The sequence below is a fragment of the Protopterus annectens genome, chromosome 2.part0 (assembly GCF_019279795.1).
Source record: "Protopterus annectens isolate FY-2018-M chromosome 2.part0, PAN1.0, whole genome shotgun sequence".
NCBI classification, from domain to species: domain Eukaryota; kingdom Metazoa; phylum Chordata; order Ceratodontiformes; family Protopteridae; genus Protopterus; species Protopterus annectens.
In genome coordinates this window covers 1,672,251,119-1,672,270,434 of record NC_056728.1, presented here as the reverse complement: position 1 = coordinate 1,672,270,434, position 19,316 = coordinate 1,672,251,119, and the positions used below count along the sequence as shown (strand labels likewise).

The following is a 19,316-nucleotide window of genomic DNA, read 5'->3' as shown; positions in this document are numbered from 1 at the left end:
AGTGTGAGGTACATTGTCTTGCCTTGGGGGCTGTTGCTGGGTGGCACACTGGTGTTGTGAGCTATGTGACACTTTGGTTGTGATTGGTGTTTGTTTGCGTTTCAGCTTCAGAGGTTCTTGTTGCTTGGGAGGTTACAGTTAAGGGCCTCCACATATGTGGATTTAGTGTCGCTGTATGTGGGTGTTGGTGGTGTGGGTTTAGAAGGGCTATGTGTTGCTTGAGGTGTAGTGCGGGTGTTAACCTTTTCATCTTGACTGTCTAGCACAATCTTAGGTGGAGAGAGCTTTGCTTCAAGTTTGACTATGTAAGTGCATCTCTTACAGGTTGTAGTGTTGGGTGGTAGGAGGAGAGGGTTGTCTGTGTACATGAGACAATTGCTGCATTGCCCCAGTATGCCCAGATTCATCAGGTGGACAGGAGAAGTCACCGGGAGCTGACCCTTGGACATGCCTGGTTTGGTGTTTTTTTTGTAAAGTATAGGAGCTGTTTTCCCTTATCTTAGCAAGCTATTTACAATTATAGGCTGTTTAGTACCTGTGATTAATTTCTCCTTATTAACAAGGAGAGTTGAATGCTTATATCAGTTTAAGGCTTCCTAGTGCTTTCCAGCAAGTATTTACATATTATTTCCCAAGATACAAAAACTGGGTTAGACTAGACAGAATTTACATTTCACAGGAACATGTGCTTTAAATTGAAGGTCTTGATAAGTGCCCAATAACTAATGTTAAGTTGTCTATCTCGCCTTCGTTCTTGCTGGTTGGGATCGGCTCCGACTCGGCCATCTTCTATAGCTCGAGAGCTGTTTTCTGACTCGAGGCTACCCCTTATCCCATGATGCCTAGCGCTAGCTACCCAGATCTCGTTTGCCGCTTCAACTGCGAGGTGTCGTTTTATTGGCTCAGGCATGTATTAGTTTATTATAGAACTTTTTTCTTCAAAAAAATAGTTTTTTTCTTAAGAGCTATAGTTAACTTTTAGTCTTATACTATTGTCATTAGTTTAGTGTGTTGTAGTAGTTCCTTTCCTCCCCCTTTAGAACTCGTTTAAATTAGAGAGTTCTTCCCCTCCCCCCTCTCTCTCTCTCTCCTTTAAGGTAGCCGTTTAAGTTAGAGGCTTCCTAGTTTAAAAAAAAAAAAAAAAAAATCTTTAGCTTTAGCTGTAGTATACTGTGTGTTTTTCTTTTTGTTGATATTGGTGTTGTGGTATTTTGTTTTCACATATCGGCCTTTTGGCTAAGATCAGTGTAGTATCTCTTGAGGTATTTTGTTGGAGACAGGATGTCTAAAGAATCTAAGGTGTCTGGGTTCAAGAAGTGTGACTCATGCTGTCAGAAAATGTCTCTGACAGATGGGCACACTTCTTGCATCTATTGCTTAGGCGCAGTGCACCTGCAGGACTCTTGTTCTATATGCCATGCATTTAGTCCGAGAGTTCTGCAGGAGCGTAAGAATAAACTTATTCTTAGGGGTCTTTTAAAGCCCCAGGATTCACTGGCCAAGACTCAGCCTGTGAAATCCCCAAAACCGACCAAATTGTCGGCTCCAAGCTCGGAGCCGTCATTGGTTCAAACTTTACCTGCTAATTCGGTTCCGGCCGGAACCGATGAGACTATCTCCCCGTCGGCTCCATCAGAATCTTCGGAGCCATTGCGGAGCCACAAAAGGCTAAGATCCCCTTCTCTGGAATCCATACATTTGGCTCGTCGATCTCCCCTGCTTCAGAGTGATCACAGTCACAGATCTTCCCACTCCTCTCGGTCCTCTAGGCTCTCGGATCACGACGTGGAGAGAGTGGTCAGTAGGTTGCTGAAGTTGCAGGCAGTTGCCAAGATCTTGTGCAGCCCTCCTCAGCAGGTGTAGGCTCCGTCCACTTCTATCGATGTTCCTTCTCCAACTCCCTTGAGCTCGGAGCCAGAGTTTATTGGGGTTAGAGTCATGGAACGTCGCCTCTGATAACTATTTCTCCTTCGGTTCCGTCAGGTCAGATTCCCTTGATGGTGCCGTCCGACGAGGGATCTGGGCGCCGAGGCTTCCTCGTCTGCTCTGAGGGGGAGAGTGGCATCGGACCCTTGTCCGACCCCGTTCTCCCTCTCTTAGCTTCGGTGCAGGTGAGCTCAGCTCCTACATCGGCCTCGGAGCCGTCTCCCTCGGTGTGGAGAAGGATTCCAATTTCCTCTGAACTGGACCTTTCTTTGCATTGTGGCAGGGACGCCTTTGATGTCACGAGGAGTGTGCTGGCCTCTGAGTCAGCTCCACAATCGGCCCCACCAGCTCTGTCCCCTGTAGTGTCTGCACCAACCTCTGCTACTCCTCCAGACCCCAAGCGTGGGGAACTGGGACTCCAGGGCATCCTATTGGGTGTTTCCTCTTCTTCCGAGGCCTCCCCTGATTATTCAGAGGAGCCCCCTCGGAAGAAGTGCAAGAGGAAGCACATTGACTCCCCTGAGTCTGTCACCTCTGATACAGACTTAGATGAATCGGAAGGGTCCCCGAGATCCCCCTCTGAAGATGTTTCCTTCTCGGACATCCTAGAAATGCTTAAGCAGAGGGGGAACTGGAATCCCCTAGCCCCTACCGAGGATGAGTCTGTATTCCTGGATGCGTTCGGTTCCCGACCTTCCACCTCCTGCGTTGCTCCGCCTTTCGATCCACTCATGTCAGTAGTGGCTCATAAGGCTTGGTCAGCCCCGGATACAGTGGAACCAACCCCAAGGAGACCCAGCAAGTTTATCACTGCACCCCTTGATAAGCAGTTCCTTACCAAAGGTGTTCCTGTGGATGCCATGGTGGTAGCAGCAGCCACAAAAAAAGAGCGGAAACTTCTTCGTATGTTCATCCTTCTAACAAGGAGTCTAGGACTGTGGATAGATACGGGAAGCGAATGTTTGCTTCAGCGACCTTTTCTATGAGGTCACTGAATTACTTATGCCATTTTACCCGGCTTCAGAGGGATCTCCTTAAACAGCTTGGAGATACCCTTCAAGATCCATCAGCTGAAGGGACTCAAGCTAAAGTGGCTTCCCCGCTGGCGACCCTTAATTCTGTAGTCAACTCCTCCATGAGGCTCATTTCCTATGCAGCCAATGGTGCGAGTAGAGCCGCAGGTACAGGAGTGGCCCTTAGGAGACACACATGGATGAGGTTGTGTACTTTTGCGGAACCTTTTAGAGCATCATTCACCAACACCCCCTTTAATGGTTCCTTTCTCTTTGGACCACAGATGAAAGGCACTCTGACTAGGTGTGAGCAAGAAGGCAAGACTCTCTCTGCCATGGGAGTCCGTTTTTCCACTCTTTCCAGACCATACCCCAAGGGTCAGAAGAGTGGTAAAATGTGGTTCCGGAAATCCCAGGGAGCCTCGCCTGACACACGTAGCGATTTTTTCCTCCAGGGGCAGAGGAGGAAACAACAGACACCGACCTTGTGGCAGAGGGGGTCCGCAGAACCAGGGCAGCAGAGAATCCTTCTCTGAGAAGCCCTTCCAGCATCCCTGAAGGGTTGCCTGGCTGCCCGCCTCTGGAGGCAGTCAGGGGAAGACTTTTACTGTACCCAAAAGCCTGGCAAAATTTAACGCAAGACAAATGTGTACAGTCTATCATATCCGGAGGTTACAAAATTCTCTTCTCTCAACCCCCCCTTACCGTCAAGCAAATCCCTTCCAGATGTTCCACCCAATCTGAGGGACCAAGCAGTCATAGAAGTTTCAAAACTGCTAGAAAAAAAGAGTCATCCAGGAAGTCCCGGCAGACCAACACGGATCCGGAATTTACTTAAGGTTCTTTTTGGTACCAAAAAAGACGGGACTGGAGACCGATTCTGGATCTCAGCAGACTAAACAAGTCTGTTCAAAGAACAAAGTTTCAGATGGTCACGCTACAGTCCATTCTACCCTTTCTGGGTCAGGACAATTGGATGTGCTCCATAGATCTTCAGGATGCGTACTATCACATCAAAATGGACAGGTGCTCCAGGAGATTCCTTCGCTTCCAGCTGGGAGAGAGTCATTATCAGTTCAGAGCTCTGCCCTTTGGTCTCACCACAGCCCCCAGGGTGTTCACCAAATGTATGGCAGTGGTCACGGCTCACCTGAGACGTCAAGGATTCCAGGTGTTTCCATATCTAGACGACTGGCTCCTCACTGCTACTACCAGGCATCAACTTCTGCAAGCCAGAGACTACACAATCACAATCTGCTCCCAGCTAGGTATCACAGTAAACTTTGAAAAATCTGCCTTGTTGCCATGTCAATCTGTCACCTATATAGGAGCAGACTTAGACACAAGGATCATGTCCGCAAGGCTTCCGCCAGACAGGGTATCTTTAATTTGCCAGCAAGTACAAATTCTAATGCAGAGCAAAAGGATCCAAGTCAGGTTCGTCCTTCAAACTCTGGGTTCCATGGCAGCGGCAATTCTTGTAATCTCACTGGCCCGCTTTCACATGAGGATCCTTCAGTGGCTTCTGTTCACACAGTGGTCTTTCCAACAGCTGCCCATGTCTCACATGATCATGATTACAGAAGCATGCAAAAGGCACCTTTCCTGGTGGATGGTCTCCCCACTAGTGATTCAGGGCAGACCCTTCATTCAGCCCCCTACGGTTGCCATAGTGACCACAGACGCCTCCCTGATAGGGTGTGGGGGGGGACATTATCAGTGTAGGACAGTCCAAGGCACTTGGCAGCCTCACGACTACCATCTGCATATAAACGTCCTAGAAATGAGAGCCGTGCTCCTAGCGTTGCAAGCTTCTCTCTCTCCCTTCTGGCACCATTGCAATTCAAATGGACAACATGTCAGTGGTGTGGTACATTAGCAAGCAGGGTGGAACCAGGTCCTACCCCCTATGTCGAGAAGCACTCAGACTCTGGCAGTGGGCGATTTCCTCCCAACGATTTCTGATTGCGATGCACATCCCTGGGAGGTCCAACGTCATAGCGGACAGGCTCAGCACAGCTATTGTCATGCCTCACGAGTGGTCTGTGAATCAGGAAGTTGCGGATCTGATCTTCCGCAAATGGGGACAGCCTTGCTGCGATCTTTTTACTACCCCCTTCAACAGCAAATGCAGTAACTACTTCTCCCTTCTTCCGCTTCCAGGTCACACACCCAGACATGCTCTAGTCCACGATTGGCCTCAGGGACTTCTTTATGCCTTCCCTCCATTTCCCCTGATACCGATACTCATACAGAAAGCAATATCATTGGGTTGCAAAATGATCCTCATTGCCCCCTACTGGCCTTGACAGATATGGTTTCCGTTCCTGCACCATTACCTTCTCGATCAGCCCTGTACTCTGGATCCAATTCCAGACCTACTGATTCATCAATCAGGCGGGCTGCATCAATCCCTTCAAACACTCCAGCTCACAGCTTGGTTGCTCCACTTCCAACCTTAGCCAGTCTTCCCAGCATTTCCCCGGCCGTACGTGAAATTATTGTCTCCTCGCACAAGTCCACCACTAGAAGGACTTATGCTAGCAAATGGAAATGTTTTTCTTGTTGGGCAGAGGCTAGGAACATAGATCCCCTTTCAGCCCCAGTCCACGAAATCTTGGAGTTCCTAACAGAACATTTTCATTCTGGGTCTGCTTCTGCTACAATCAGGGTTCAATTAGTGGTCATTTCAAATTTTCATGTTGGTTTCTCTAATGCAAACATCATGTCTCATAAGCTATGTAAAGCTTTTCTAAGAGGGACTGCTCTCCTTAGACCCCCAGTGAGAGATCCCCCTCCTCCTTGGGACCTAAATTTGGTAGACTTCCTTAATTTTGCCCCCTTTTGAACCTGCAGTGTCCTGCTCCATTAAGTTTCTATCTTGGAAAACTCTCTTTCTGGTAGCTATTACTTCAGCCAGACGTGTCTCTGAACTTCAGGCACTATGTGTCCGTCCTTCATACTTAGTTTTTCATAAGGACAGGGTTGCTCTGAGGACTAATCCCTCTTTCCTTCCGAAAGTCTGCTCAGAGAATAATTTAAAGAATTCTATAGACCTACCTGTGTTTTTTCCCAACCACACCAACAAGGCAGAATACAAATTACATCAATTGGATGTTCATAGACAACTGTTTTTTACCTGCATAGGACGAAGGATATAAGGAAGTCAGACCATCTATTCCTTTCCTATGCTCTGGGCAAACAAGGTCTCCCAGTTTCCAAAGTGACCTTATCCAGGTGGTTGTCTCACATTATTACTTTCATTTATCAACTGAGAAACAAAGAGTTGCCTATCAAACCAAAAGGTCATTCTACTACGGCTTTGGCCACCTCTGTAGCCTTCCAATCTAGGTTGCCTATAGATTCTATCTGTGCAGCCGCTACGTGGGCAAATACTCATACCTTTATTTCTCATTACATGCTAGATATGGTCTCCAGGAGCAGAGCTGACTTTGGTTCCACTGTTCTGAAGAGTCTGTTCCAATGAGCCGCCCAGGATTGTAGGTGCTAGGGACACTGTCCCAACCAGCAAGAACGAAGGCGAGATAGACAACTTAACATAAAGAAGTTATGTACCTACCATAACGTTCCATGCTAGTTGTCTTCATCTCACCTTCTTTCTTGCGTCCCACCCTCCGTCCCCCTGTCCTATTGGATCGAGAGGAGTTTTGGTTTCACTGGCTGAGTGTTCTCTGGTTTGTTTCCTCTACTGACTTAGAGAGTATGACAGGTATGCTTAACCTGTTTGTTTGGACAGGTTGATTCTCTGGCTATGTCTGGGGTTAGCTATCACAAACGAGATCTGGGTAGCTAGCACTAGGCATCATGGGATAAGGGGTAGCCTCAAGCCAGTAAATAGCTCTCGAGCTATAGAAGATGGCCGAGTCGGAGCCGAGGATCGGCTCCGATCCCAACCAGCAAGAAAGAAGGCGAGATGAAGACAACTAACATAGAACGTTATGGTAGGTACATAACTTCTTTTTTTAGACCATGCTCATATAATAACTAAAATAAAAACACAGGGTAATTAACTAAAAATGAGATACTGGCCCTTTCCCCCCGGCTGTTGAAAAGAGAGGAATTTAAGGAATGGTTAGTAGAAAGTACTGAGGAGCTATTAGAGAAGATAGAAACTTCTGAAAATATAGCGAGGGAGTGGGATAAAATTAAAATGGAATTTAAAAAAATGGTGAAAGTAAAAGAAAGGGAGATATGGTTAAGAAGTAACAAGAATTATTTAAGGTAGACTGACAAATATTAATGTATTGCAAAATAGGGGAATCTTACAGAACAAGAAGAGGAACAACTATAGAATGCTAAAGAGAAAATAAGAGACTTCATTGATAATATGCATGAGTTTAGAAAGATTGCTGTTAAGCAATTATATTTTGATAGCTCTAGCACACAAAAACGTTTAGCACAACAACTCAGACAACAGAAAGTAGAAAGAGCTGTCACCAAGCTTAGGGAGCCTATTACAAGGAAGATAACTAGGGATCCTGTAGAAGTTTTAGAAATATTTTGGAAATTCTGTGAAAGTCTGTATAAAGTAGAGAAATGTGGAAATCAAGAAAAGGTACAAATGGAAATGTTCATGGAAAAATTAAATATGCCAAGGCTAGAGGGAAAGGTGTCTTGATTTATTTATTTATTCATTTGACATTTATTAGTCTGGTTGGTCCAACTGAGCCATAAGCCCATTTTCAGTGGAGACCAGAGAAGAAAAGCTCCAGTACAAACCAAAAGTAATATATGCACAAAAATATTTGAGTACAAAAAGAAAAAAAAGCATGAAAACATGTTATGATTAATAATGAAGAAAAAAAGCATGAAAATGTTTGATTAGTACAATTAGAAAATGAGAAATTTTATTTTATTTGTTTTTCAACATAAAAGAATGCTGCTGTTAGATAAGAGAGGGAAAGAAAAGCAGAGTTAACATATGATATGTCTTAAGAGAAGATATTAAAGTACAGATAAATTATAAAAAAAGCGAAGATAGTTAAGGAAGAACTTAATGTATACATATTTACATGTGAAGAAGTAATATACCTTGTGTAGTTACAATGTTATAAATAGTGTGTTTAGAGAAAAATAGAGGAGTGTAATGTTTGTGCACAGGATGCTGGAGACAAAGGGGTGTAGTGGATTTGGAAGGGTCATGACAAGGACAGGACTTTGTGTTAAGTAGGAATTGTTTTAGCTCCTTTTTGAAGTGCATGGGGTGGGGAGATGGTTCTTGTGTATGAGGGGAGTTTGTTCCAGGCTTGGGCTACAGTATATTTGTATAGTAGTTTTGCAATGTTTTTTTAATTTATAGATATTAAGGAGTTGTTGATCGAGGTACGGAGAGGACGACTGGGGGTGTAGTGGGATACAAGGGAGGAGAGAGAAGGACAGGAAGTAGATTTGTACAGAATGGAATGCATGATTTGAAATTGTGACAGTTGGAGTTGGGGGAATTCCAGCCATTGAAGTGAGTTTGAGAGCAAGGCAGTGGTGAGAGTTGTGAGGCGAGTTTATAGCAAATCTAGCTATTTTGTGGTATGCTTGTTCTAGTTTAGATAAAAGTGTAGCTTGTATGTTAGTAAAGACTGGGACTGCATAGAGGAGCAGAAGTGCTTGAGCACTCAATTACTAACAATTACTGACAGGATAGGAGGAGATGAGATAAAAATGGTGATATATAACCACTCAACAGGAAAGTCGCCAGGATGAGATGGTATTCCTGTGGAAGTTCGGAAGCACGGAGGGAAGAAAACTGATGAAGATCTGGAAGGTTTTGTTTAACAGTATTTTAAGAGAAGTACCAACATCCTGGACACAAAGTGGTGGTAGCTGTAATGCCTAAAGAGGGTAAAGATCCATCAAATCCAGTGTCATACAGGTCCATTTCCGTACTAAACTATGACTATAAAGTGTTTGTCTGTAATGGCAAAATTGATGCTAAAATTGTCAGATATGGATCATTGTGGTTTTGTGGAGGGGAGGCAAACATTTGGCAACATAAACAGAGCGGTGATGATCCAAAGGGAAGCAGAATGTAAGAAGATACCACTGTTGCTGGTGGGTCTTGATGCAGGGAAAGCTTTTGTCAGAGTAAGCTGGGATTTTATGAGCAGAGCAATGGAAGCATTTGCATTCCCAGGTTAAATTATAAGGTTGAGTAGTAGGATATATGAAAGACCGGAGGTGAAAATTAAAGTGGGTGGGGTCCTCTCTGATAATCTCTGCTTGAATAGAAGAACACCAGGCAGGGGTGTCCTGGCCCCCCTTTGTTATTTGCATAATGTTTAGAACCACTGGCAAATAAAATAAGGGACTCAGAAATTCAAGGATTTAATAGGTATGGTAGTCAAGAAAAGCTGGCTCTATTTTCAGATGTCATTATTTTATACCTAATAAAACCAGAAAGGGACATTATAGTGCTGTGGAACATACTGAGATAGTTTCAGACCTTTTTGGGATACAGAATTAATGAAGCAAAAACAAAAGCAGTACTGGTAAATTGTGCCCACATACAAATTGATCCAGCAATATCCGTATTTATGGGGACATGATAAAATGAAGTATTTAAGAGTGTGGATTAATAATGATACTGGTGTGGCAGCTAAGGATATGTGGTAAGAGACTAAACAAGACAATATACAAAATCAGAAAATTGAATCTCTGTTATTTGGATATTGATAGTAAGACACAAGCAGTTAACATCTTTTAGCCCCATTAATCTTATACACTGGTCAAGCATATTGTTAACAACCAGAGGAGAAGTTGTGGATAGCAATTAATAAAGAGCTGAAGGATTTTATCTGGGAGGGGAAGATGGCAAGATTCAAGTGGGATGAGCTTATTCTTCCGATAGAACAGGGCAGATTGGGATTACCCGAGTTGAAGGGGTATTTCAGCGCAACACATTTAAGGCTCCTATACATAGCACAAGCAGAAAACTATAATGTGGAAATACATGATGATGAAACTGGGGAGGGGGCTGAGGTAACTGGAAGAGACTGGGATTTTGGATGCAAACCATTAAGCAGAACAACAATAGTCATACAGAATATTAATTTGTAAAGTAGTAGAAGGTCTTCTAAGAACTAAGCTAACATGGGAATGGAGAAAGGAGTTTCTGCTGATAAGGATGACTGCAATTAGGGATACAGACAGTACGTAAGAGGGGACGAGAATATATTGGAGAAAACTGGCGAAGGAACCAAGGTACTGGGAGCAAATAACTTGAGAGGGAAAGTTACTAGAATGGGAAGATGCTAAGAACTTATTTGGACTGCAGGCTAAAGATTACCTTTCATATCAAGGACTGATATCAGAGTATAGGCAAAGAGAAAGAAATAGGGGGTCCTAAATGAAAGACCAGCAAAAGTAGAATTTTTAGTAAAATATAGAATAGAAGTTGCCATTAAAAAAGAAATAATTAGTACAGCATATAAAATATTGCATGATAACTATAAGAATCAATCAAAGGAGGTTAGGAAAGACTGGGAAGGGAGATTAGATAAGCAATTCACAAAGAAACAATGTTTTTTTTTTATATATATATATATATATATATATATATATATATATATATATATATATATATCCCGAATATGCAACAAAATCTAGAAGATTTCAGATATATGCTTGGAAGTGCTTACATAAGTATTTTTATACCCCAGACAGACTTCAGAGAATTTTTCCTCAGGTAGACAGCAAATGTTGGAGGTGTGATGAGACAGAAAGAGGTAACTGGGAACTTATTTTTGGGAATGTAATGAGCTGGTAGACTTTAAAGATTCCCTGTAGAGTGCTCTGTCAGAGATGCTGGGTGAGCAGGTTGGAGTGACTAGGGAAATTATTTTTTTTTGAGCTACGATACTAACTCAAGAGTTGCCTAGACATAGTAAGGCCATACTGAGTCTAATTATGATGGCTGCCAAAAGAACAGGTACTAGAAAATGGAAATCAAAGTTTAAGCCAACTTTACTGGAAGTAGTGAAGATAGTAACAAAGTTAAAACAACTGGAACTGGGATCTTTAGAAAAGGGTAGAGCGAATTATATAAGAAAAAATGGGAACTGTGGATCAATACATGCAGAGGAGGAACAAGGTTTAAAAGAAGGCAGGATTTGAATGAGCTGTGTAATAGTTGACTAACGATGATTGGATATGTTAAAAGTGATGTATAATATTTGCAGCGACGGAGGTGTCGGCACAGTTTGGAATGTATAATGTTTGCACCTGAGATTGTGTTGCTATGGTTTATTGTCATTCATATAAATGTAACATGGCCTGTGTCATACATGATAATTTAATACAGATATTTCTTGTTTAAAAAAAAAAGGAAGAGTGGACCATAGTGAATGATTTAACAATCGAGAACTTAGAATAATGAAACCAGATAAAGGAGACAGTGTAGTATTGATGGACACCATTGACTGTTCAGCTAAGATGTATGGTATACTTAACAAGTCCCACTATTGTGTCTAGAAATGAGGTCAGTATTTTTTATTACAAATTGAATTTATTTCTTGAAGACCTCTTAAATAAGGGCTACATTAACCATAAATTATATAAATATTTATTAGTGGAAAGTCTTACGATAACAGCCATATTTGGCATACCCAAAATTCACAAAGATGTGAACAATCCTCCTAAGAGGCCAATTCTTTTGGAAACTGATTCAAAAACCCATTCAGTGGCACTTTTGTGGATGATACCCTTAAAAAATTCCTTGAGAGATATCCCCATATTTTAAGAGATTCTTGGGATGTGTTGAGGCACATTAAAAAAGAGTTGTACCACTCTGACTGGCTATGGTGACTATTGATGTCATACATTTATTCTCATGTGTCACCCATCATACAGGTATAGAATGGTTCATAGAAGTCTGTATTGATTATGACTGTTTGGGCAATGTTCAGGTCAACTTGCTCGCTGAATTTATGCAACTGGTGCATGAAAACAACTTCTTATATTTTGATTTGGAAATTTATAAACAGACGACAACAGGTGTAGCTATAGCTGCATGCATCCCTCAAAGTCTCAGAAAACCCAGTATGCAACCTATACTGGGTCTAAAACAAACCAATCAGAAACTTTGCAGTGTGGAGGTTGTGAAGTTCACTACTTGAAATATGTTATGCACCTAGTTCACTAATAAAAATCAAAACTTTAAATTGCATACTGCAGAGTAATAAAATAGTAGGTAGTCCACAGTTGAGTTAAAAAATGTGAGTTTTTTAAATAAAGCATATTCCATTTTTAACACCTTGTATGCCAGACATGGGTTACCTCCTAGCAGTCTCTAAACTTAGTAAGGCCTTACTGTGCCCAGGCAATTTCGATTCTGTATCACAGCTCAAAAAAAACAAAAAAACATTTTCAGTAGTTACACCAATTTGCTTACCCAGTATTTCTGACAGAGTAGCCTGCGGGGATTTTTTAAATTCTGCCAACTCATTACACTCCCAAAAAATATGTTCCTAATTGCCTCTTTCTTCCCAACCACACCTCCAACATTTGCAATTTATCTGAGGAAAAATATTTGGTGTCTGCTTGGGGTATAAAAATACCTATGGAAATACTTCCAAGTAAAAATCCTAAATCTTCTAGCTCTTGTTCCATATTCGGGAAAGCTACAGCCCATCTTTTTAAACAGACATGATTCTTGCCCTCTGGCTTGAATGTTGGCCAAGGCAGGTGGGTTGATGTAGATTGCTGGCCCATGGATGACTAAGAAAACTACACTAGGGCATGGTCAGCATTGTCCTTTCCTTTTACTGGGTGACTTATGTTATATAAAGTGCCTACTCAAGACCCCTTTCTGTGTCCTTTAGGTGGAGCTGGGAGATAGTAGGAAACTCTCCACTTGAGCCTGAGTGGGAGTGGTTCTTGAGGTGAGCAGAACAATGTTGTGTACTCCCACAACTGTTCTTAGAAGCTCTGCATACCTGCTGCCGTGCGTTAGTTATGCTATGATGTCCAAGAAGTGTCTTGTCCTTGGTCATTGTCAGGAAGCAGGATTGAGACACGCTTCTGCCTTTTTGAGCCAGCCTTTCCTTACGAACATTGATTTCTGTTCCTTCTTTATGTTCCAGTTCTCTGGGCCTTCTGGGGGTTCACCCTCCCTCCTTTCAGGAGCCCTGCTTTTATTTCTTATGAGGAGGTAGTCAGTAAGCAGGTTCATTTTGGCTGGTGAAAGTCAGTGAGGAGAAAACTATAAGACTAATTATTCCTGTAAAAGGTGCACTCCTCAGGAAGTTTCTGGGTTTGAGTTACTTGAACTGGTAGTTGATCTCTTTTGTCTAGGGATTGGTTGGTTGTTTTACCTTTTGAGCCAGAGGAGTCTAGGGTTCTGTTAACAGCTTGGTGTTCATCCTCTGCCCTTGGCTGCAGTCTAGTCTGCTCCTCTTTAGAAGAACTGTCTTTAGTCCATACCTGGTGTGTCTTTTGCAACCTTGATATCTCTTTCATGGTCACTGATTTGGGCTTTGAGGCTACCTAATCTTTTTGCCAGTGCTGGTATGTTTTTTTTTTTACTCCTGACTACCACAGTTGTCTTCACTGCTTGGCATTCTGCCCAGCTTTAAAACCAAAAACAAAGGACCCTCATTGCTGGGTATAATTGTGATCTTCTTAACTTATAAGTTGTTTTCTAAAGAGAACAGTTATTTCCCTTGGATATATCAGCTCAGTATCCTCATATATATGGATTATGGCTGATTCTCTATAATTTGGATAAGTATTTACTTGTATAGCAGTTGTTAGTGGGGGGGGGTAGATTTGCCGTTTTCTTTTCTTGGCTTGCAGGTGAGTGTTCAGTAGTGAATACCAGTTAAAGTGATTGGTATGGGGGATGAGTGCTGTTAAACAGTCAGTAGTTTGCATCATTGCATGCATGGTAGCTGTCCTGTTTCCTTCCTTGAGCATAGGAATTTCAGAAAAATTATTCTGAGTACTGACTGGTAGAGAGAGAGAAAAAAAATGCCTCAGGACCCAAAAAGGAGGGGCGTCTTCATAGATCACTTGTTTGGGAAGAACATGTCTATTCTGTACCTGTGTAATCTAGAAGTCTATAGATGTTTGTGATCACCCTCCTCCTTCTCCTGTGATTGTGGCAGATATGCTCTTGTGTACACACACACACACACACACACACACACACACACACACACACACACACACACACACACACAGAGGTATTCCTTGTAATTGAACAATCAAATGTTCAAACACAAAATCATTAAACTAGAAAAAATGAAATGCAGTTTGTTGTAAGTAACTCAGTAGTGTACCATAAAGTATATTTTTTGCAAAGGGCAAGCCCCCGCAGTCCCCAATAATTATATATACCAACTCGATGATTGCACTACAATGGGGAAAGGACAAATTCATCAACCCATGCTGTACCACAGTCTCACTAAGAAAAAATCAGGTATGTGGGATTAACTGATTTTCAATCGGCTATACCAGCTTTTTTTCTGTTCAGCAACTTGAATTGTCAACTACTTGTGTATTCCTTAAATAAATGTATATCAAATACAGAGAGGCACATTTAAATGCATATCTATATACATTTATATATCCTTTGCTGACTGGGTTAGTCCAACTAGGTTTGCGTCCTCTTTCAGGGGAAACTCGAGGTGGTATTTATAGTACTAGATGAAATTTGGTAAGACACCAGGGAACGACCTGTACTCATCATTGTTGCAAGTGGGACCCATTTTGGAGGAGCTCTTCCTGTATCCTTTCCAGGTGCAGAAACTACCTAGAGAAACACTGAGGCAGATGAAGAGAGGAGGAGATGATGGAGTGGTGAAAGAAATGGAGGAGAAAGCAAATATCTAGACCAGAGAATGTCTACAGGATTCTAAGGAAATGTTTCAAAGAAATCTGTTTGATGGAGATGAGTCAGCAAATAATGGATATATAATTACAACCCTATTTTCGGGGTGTCTTGCAGGATGATATACTTAAAGAAATGGCAGTGCAGAGTGAGCCAGAAAATGAACAAGATGTTTCATGGGGGGATGTTATAGAGAAAATGCAAAAGGAGGATGCAGAGACAGTTCTGAAAATTAGTAGTGAGATGGAAAAGAAAATATATACAGAGAAAGTGAAAGAAGGCAAAAGTGGAGTGGTAAGGATTCAGAGTAAGGAAGATACAGAAATTGACACGTATGAAGTGTGGTACAAATCAATAGCTCTTTGAGTGTAAAACACCTTATGTAATAGCTCTTATTCCTATTAATAAAAAAATGTTTTGTGACATCATATTTGAGACTGTTCTTTCAACGGAAAATTTTTTTGACGAATATGGAAAAAAAAAGACTGTAATCCATGGAATCTTTATTTAATAAAAGCATTTCACATGGGAAACAAAAAAGAAAATTCATGTACAATTTCAAAGAGAGGTAGAAAGAGAGACTTTGAAAGTACCTTTGAAGACATTATGTAAAGAAGTACTGGACATTGTAAAACTTTATGACAAAAGGGGTTTATGGTCTGGTGGCTCAGATTGTAGTATTTTGTTAAAAATAAAAAGAGAACAAAATATACATATACAAAGCTTGGTAAATGTGGAGGGGAATACCGGTGTCATAATATACTGGAGACAAACCAAAATGTGTTCCTTTTTGTGTAAAAGAAGGATATTTGATAAGTAACTGTGACAAAAGCAAAGATTATATTTGTGGGGGAGTGGGACACGATACAGAAAATGTGACTTGAGATGGTATAAATGTAACAAAATTGGCATTTATGGATGCATTGCAAAAATGAAAATAGGAGTAAGGAAAAAGAAAGAGAAGTAAATTGAACAAAGAGAAAAACGTTAGACATAGTAGAAATAGAAGAAAAATTAGATGAGAAAAAATAAAGAGGACAGAGGAATTATTTGAAATAAGTGCTGTAGTAATTAGCTATGAACTTACGAAACCATGCATTTAAGGAAAAGGGAAAATTAAAATTTGAGTGTTTTCTGTACATGTGAATATTATTAAGAATATAGTAAGAATAGAAGTTTGAGTGGTGTGATACATGTGACATAGATATAATTACATTAGAATACACAAGAAATTTAACAAATGAAGAAAGATTGCAAACAGAGAAACTGTGGGGAGGAAAGATGGTCTGAAATTTGGGAAATGAGAGACATGTTCTGGAATAGCTCTATTCTTTAGAAAGGGTCTATTTTACAAAATCGAATGTTTACCTTGTCGAACAGCTAAACATCAAAACCTTAAAATCATGAACGTCCAATACCACAAATGTTTTCTTAAGGAAAAAATTTGCTTTGCTGTCGGAAACTTACACAAACCTTAAACTCTAAGTGGGAGGCTTCGCTCACCACACCCTCCCATGTGGGGGGCTTTGCCCCCCCTAACTAAATATACCAACTTTGGGATCGCTCTTCATTCAGGAAAAGGACAACTTCGTGATGATGGCCAAGCAAATATTTTCCCTGAGAAAAAATTTGCGGAAGTGGCCATTCGTTTTTAAGCTTTCGCTCTTTAGCTATCAACATTTAGGTGTTCAACAAGCTAAGCATTCACTCACCTAATATAGACCCTGTAGAAATACATTAAAATATTAGATGTAGCTTTAACAAAAATAGGAACATTAACCATTGTAGTTTTCAAATAGAAAGGACAAGTATATTGAATTATAACATCATATGCTTATACTAATTGTAAAGGAAGGGAAAGATGATTTAATCAGATTTTAGACTATGTAGTGATAAATATGAATGTCATGACAGGAGGTTTTAACTGTGATTAAAGAGACAATTGTAAAAAGAAAGGAAATGATATAAGAAAAATGTTGGATGTTATAAGATGTGGTATGTTAAAACTTTGGGGCCAAAATTCATGGACTTACAAAAGGGGCATGTACAGAACTGAAATAGAATATTTATAGTGTTAAAAGGTTTACTTATAGGGGAGTAAAAACAGGATTTTCTGATCGTCTTGCAGTATGGCTAGAGATAAAAGAAAACAAGGAATATATAAAAATAGGCAAAGTAATAAAAAAGATAAATGAAAAAGCATGGGATGAAGAAGGAAATTGATTAGTAATACAGTTATGGAAAGATCATATGACCATCTTGATTGATGGATGATATTTAAGGAAATGTATAAAAAATATTTTTTCCTGTGGCCGTATGATGCAAGAAACGTAGAGAAAGAAAAATATGAAAGAACATATAATGATGCATTGTAAGATTTAGAACAGGTAGTATTTTGAAAAAGAAAAAAAATTATATGAAAAGAATGAAGAAAACAGGAATTGTTATATAAGCAAAGATATTTTTATGAGAAAAAAGAGAAGTATCGAGTTACTTAAGCAGATTAGTAAAGGAAGATGGTAGTGTAATGAGACATAAAAAATGTAAAGGGAGGAATAGAAAAAATGTTAGGAAAAGGTTATGAATAGTGTAACACAGTATGCACAAGAAATGTTTTAAAAAACTAAGGTAATGAAAAACATGGAAAGTTAAAAAAAAAGTTAACAGAAAAGGAGAATAAACAGAAAATGAGATTTTTTTTTTTAATGAGCTAGATAAAGTATTAGGACAGGTAACTATAGATTTGGCTGCAGGACCAGATGGAAAATTGTATGAAATTTATTAAAAAATAAGAGAATGGCAAAAAGTATTTTTTAAAGAGTTTGAATGAATGGTTAAATGAAAGGTTTATGTATAAAGAATTACATAATGGAATATTTAAATTCATATGGAAGTCGAAAGTTAGAAGACGGTTTAAAAACTGGAGGCAGTATTTAACAGTGATTATAAGATATTTATGAAAATAATACAAAAGAGATTAATATTAAGGAAAATGTGTATGTATGTATATATATATATATATATATATATATATATATATATATATATATATATATAGTGTAAAGGGAAAGGGTTGTCAAAAATTATTAATGTTAAAGGAATTGTGGAAGATACTGTGACGAGAAAAGAAGAAGCAAAAATCATGATAGGAAACCTTAATAAGGCATTTGACACAGGTGGACTTGAAATATTATCGGTAATAATGAAAGACTGTAAGTGAGAAAGTTAGGAAATTATGTATGTCAGTGTATAGTAATAAAGTAAAAAAAATGCTTGTTAATGGCTGTTTAAGCCAAGAGGTGCATATAAAGAGTGGTGTAAGACATGGATGTCCAATGATTTGTATACTCTTTGCATTAGTTATGAATGTGATAGTATTTGAAATAAATTGCAAAATGAAGGAGGTGGTATATGTAACACCTGAAGGGTTAAGAATTCAAGTTCTGTTAACATATGCAGATAACATTATAATAATTGCAAGAAACATTTGGATAAAAAGAGTAACATTTTGTACAACTGTGTCTAGAAGTGATAGGGATGGCTTTAAATAAAGAGAAAAGTAAAGGTTTAAGTGATGTAATAAAAATAGGGGGTATATATTTTGCATTGAATGACATTTTTCTGTTAGATATAAAATTTGGGAATGAAGATATTGGTAGAATGTTATTTGGGAAAACAATAGAAGAAATAAAACAAACCCGTCTTTTCCGGAGAACATATAAATTATCATTCAGAAAAAAAGGCTTATCTGATAAATTCATTGCTGATGGGAAAATAGTATACTTAGGAAGTATATTTATGCTGCCAACAGTATTTGAAAAGGAATTATTGCGGATAATTTTTTTTCATTTATATGGGGTTCTAGATTAAGCCCAGTAAAACGAGGAAATCTGTATGTAAATGGAGGAGGAGGAGGAGGAGGTTTAGGGTTAATTAACCCAATGGTATATGCTGTTTCATGAAATTTGTGCAAAGTATTAAAGTGGATATAAGTATAATAAATTTTGGGCTATGGTAAAAAAAAGAGCAAAAGATAAAATGAGTGTGCAAATGAAGAAATAAAATGATACCAAGAAAAAATGTTTTTGGGAAAATAAAAATTGATGATACAGAAGAAGATAGAAAAGTGTGGTATGAGAATGTAATGATAAAGCATTACTTTATAAAAGCATGGGAAAATCTAACAGATGAAAAAATTAAAACTGTAAAAATTAGAAGTGAATAGTGTAATCAAAAAGTAGAATGTCAAGATTTTTTGTGGAGACTGGTAATAGATTGATAGTGAAAGGATATATGCTGTATAAGAAGAAAAGTGATAGATTGTTTGCATTGTCTAAAAGAAGAAAGTATGGAACATCTGATGTTAAGTTGTCTATCTCGCCTTCGTTCTTGCTGTTTGGTTGGGAGCTGATCCTCAGCTCCGACTCGGCCGTCTTTTATAGCTCGAGAGCTGTTTACTGGCTCGAGGCTACCCCTTATCCCAGAATGCCCAGCGTCAGCTACCCAGATCTCATTTGCCGCTTCAGCTGCAAGGT

General features: G+C 39.8%; 1 protein-coding gene across 1 annotated transcript in view; it reads left to right on the top strand.

The window, feature by feature from the left end:
• VPS13D (vacuolar protein sorting 13 homolog D) overlaps positions 1–19,316 on the top strand; it is a 3,321,573-nt gene that overhangs the window by 2,286,995 nt on the left and 1,015,262 nt on the right. The gene's annotated exons all lie outside the window — the stretch shown is intronic.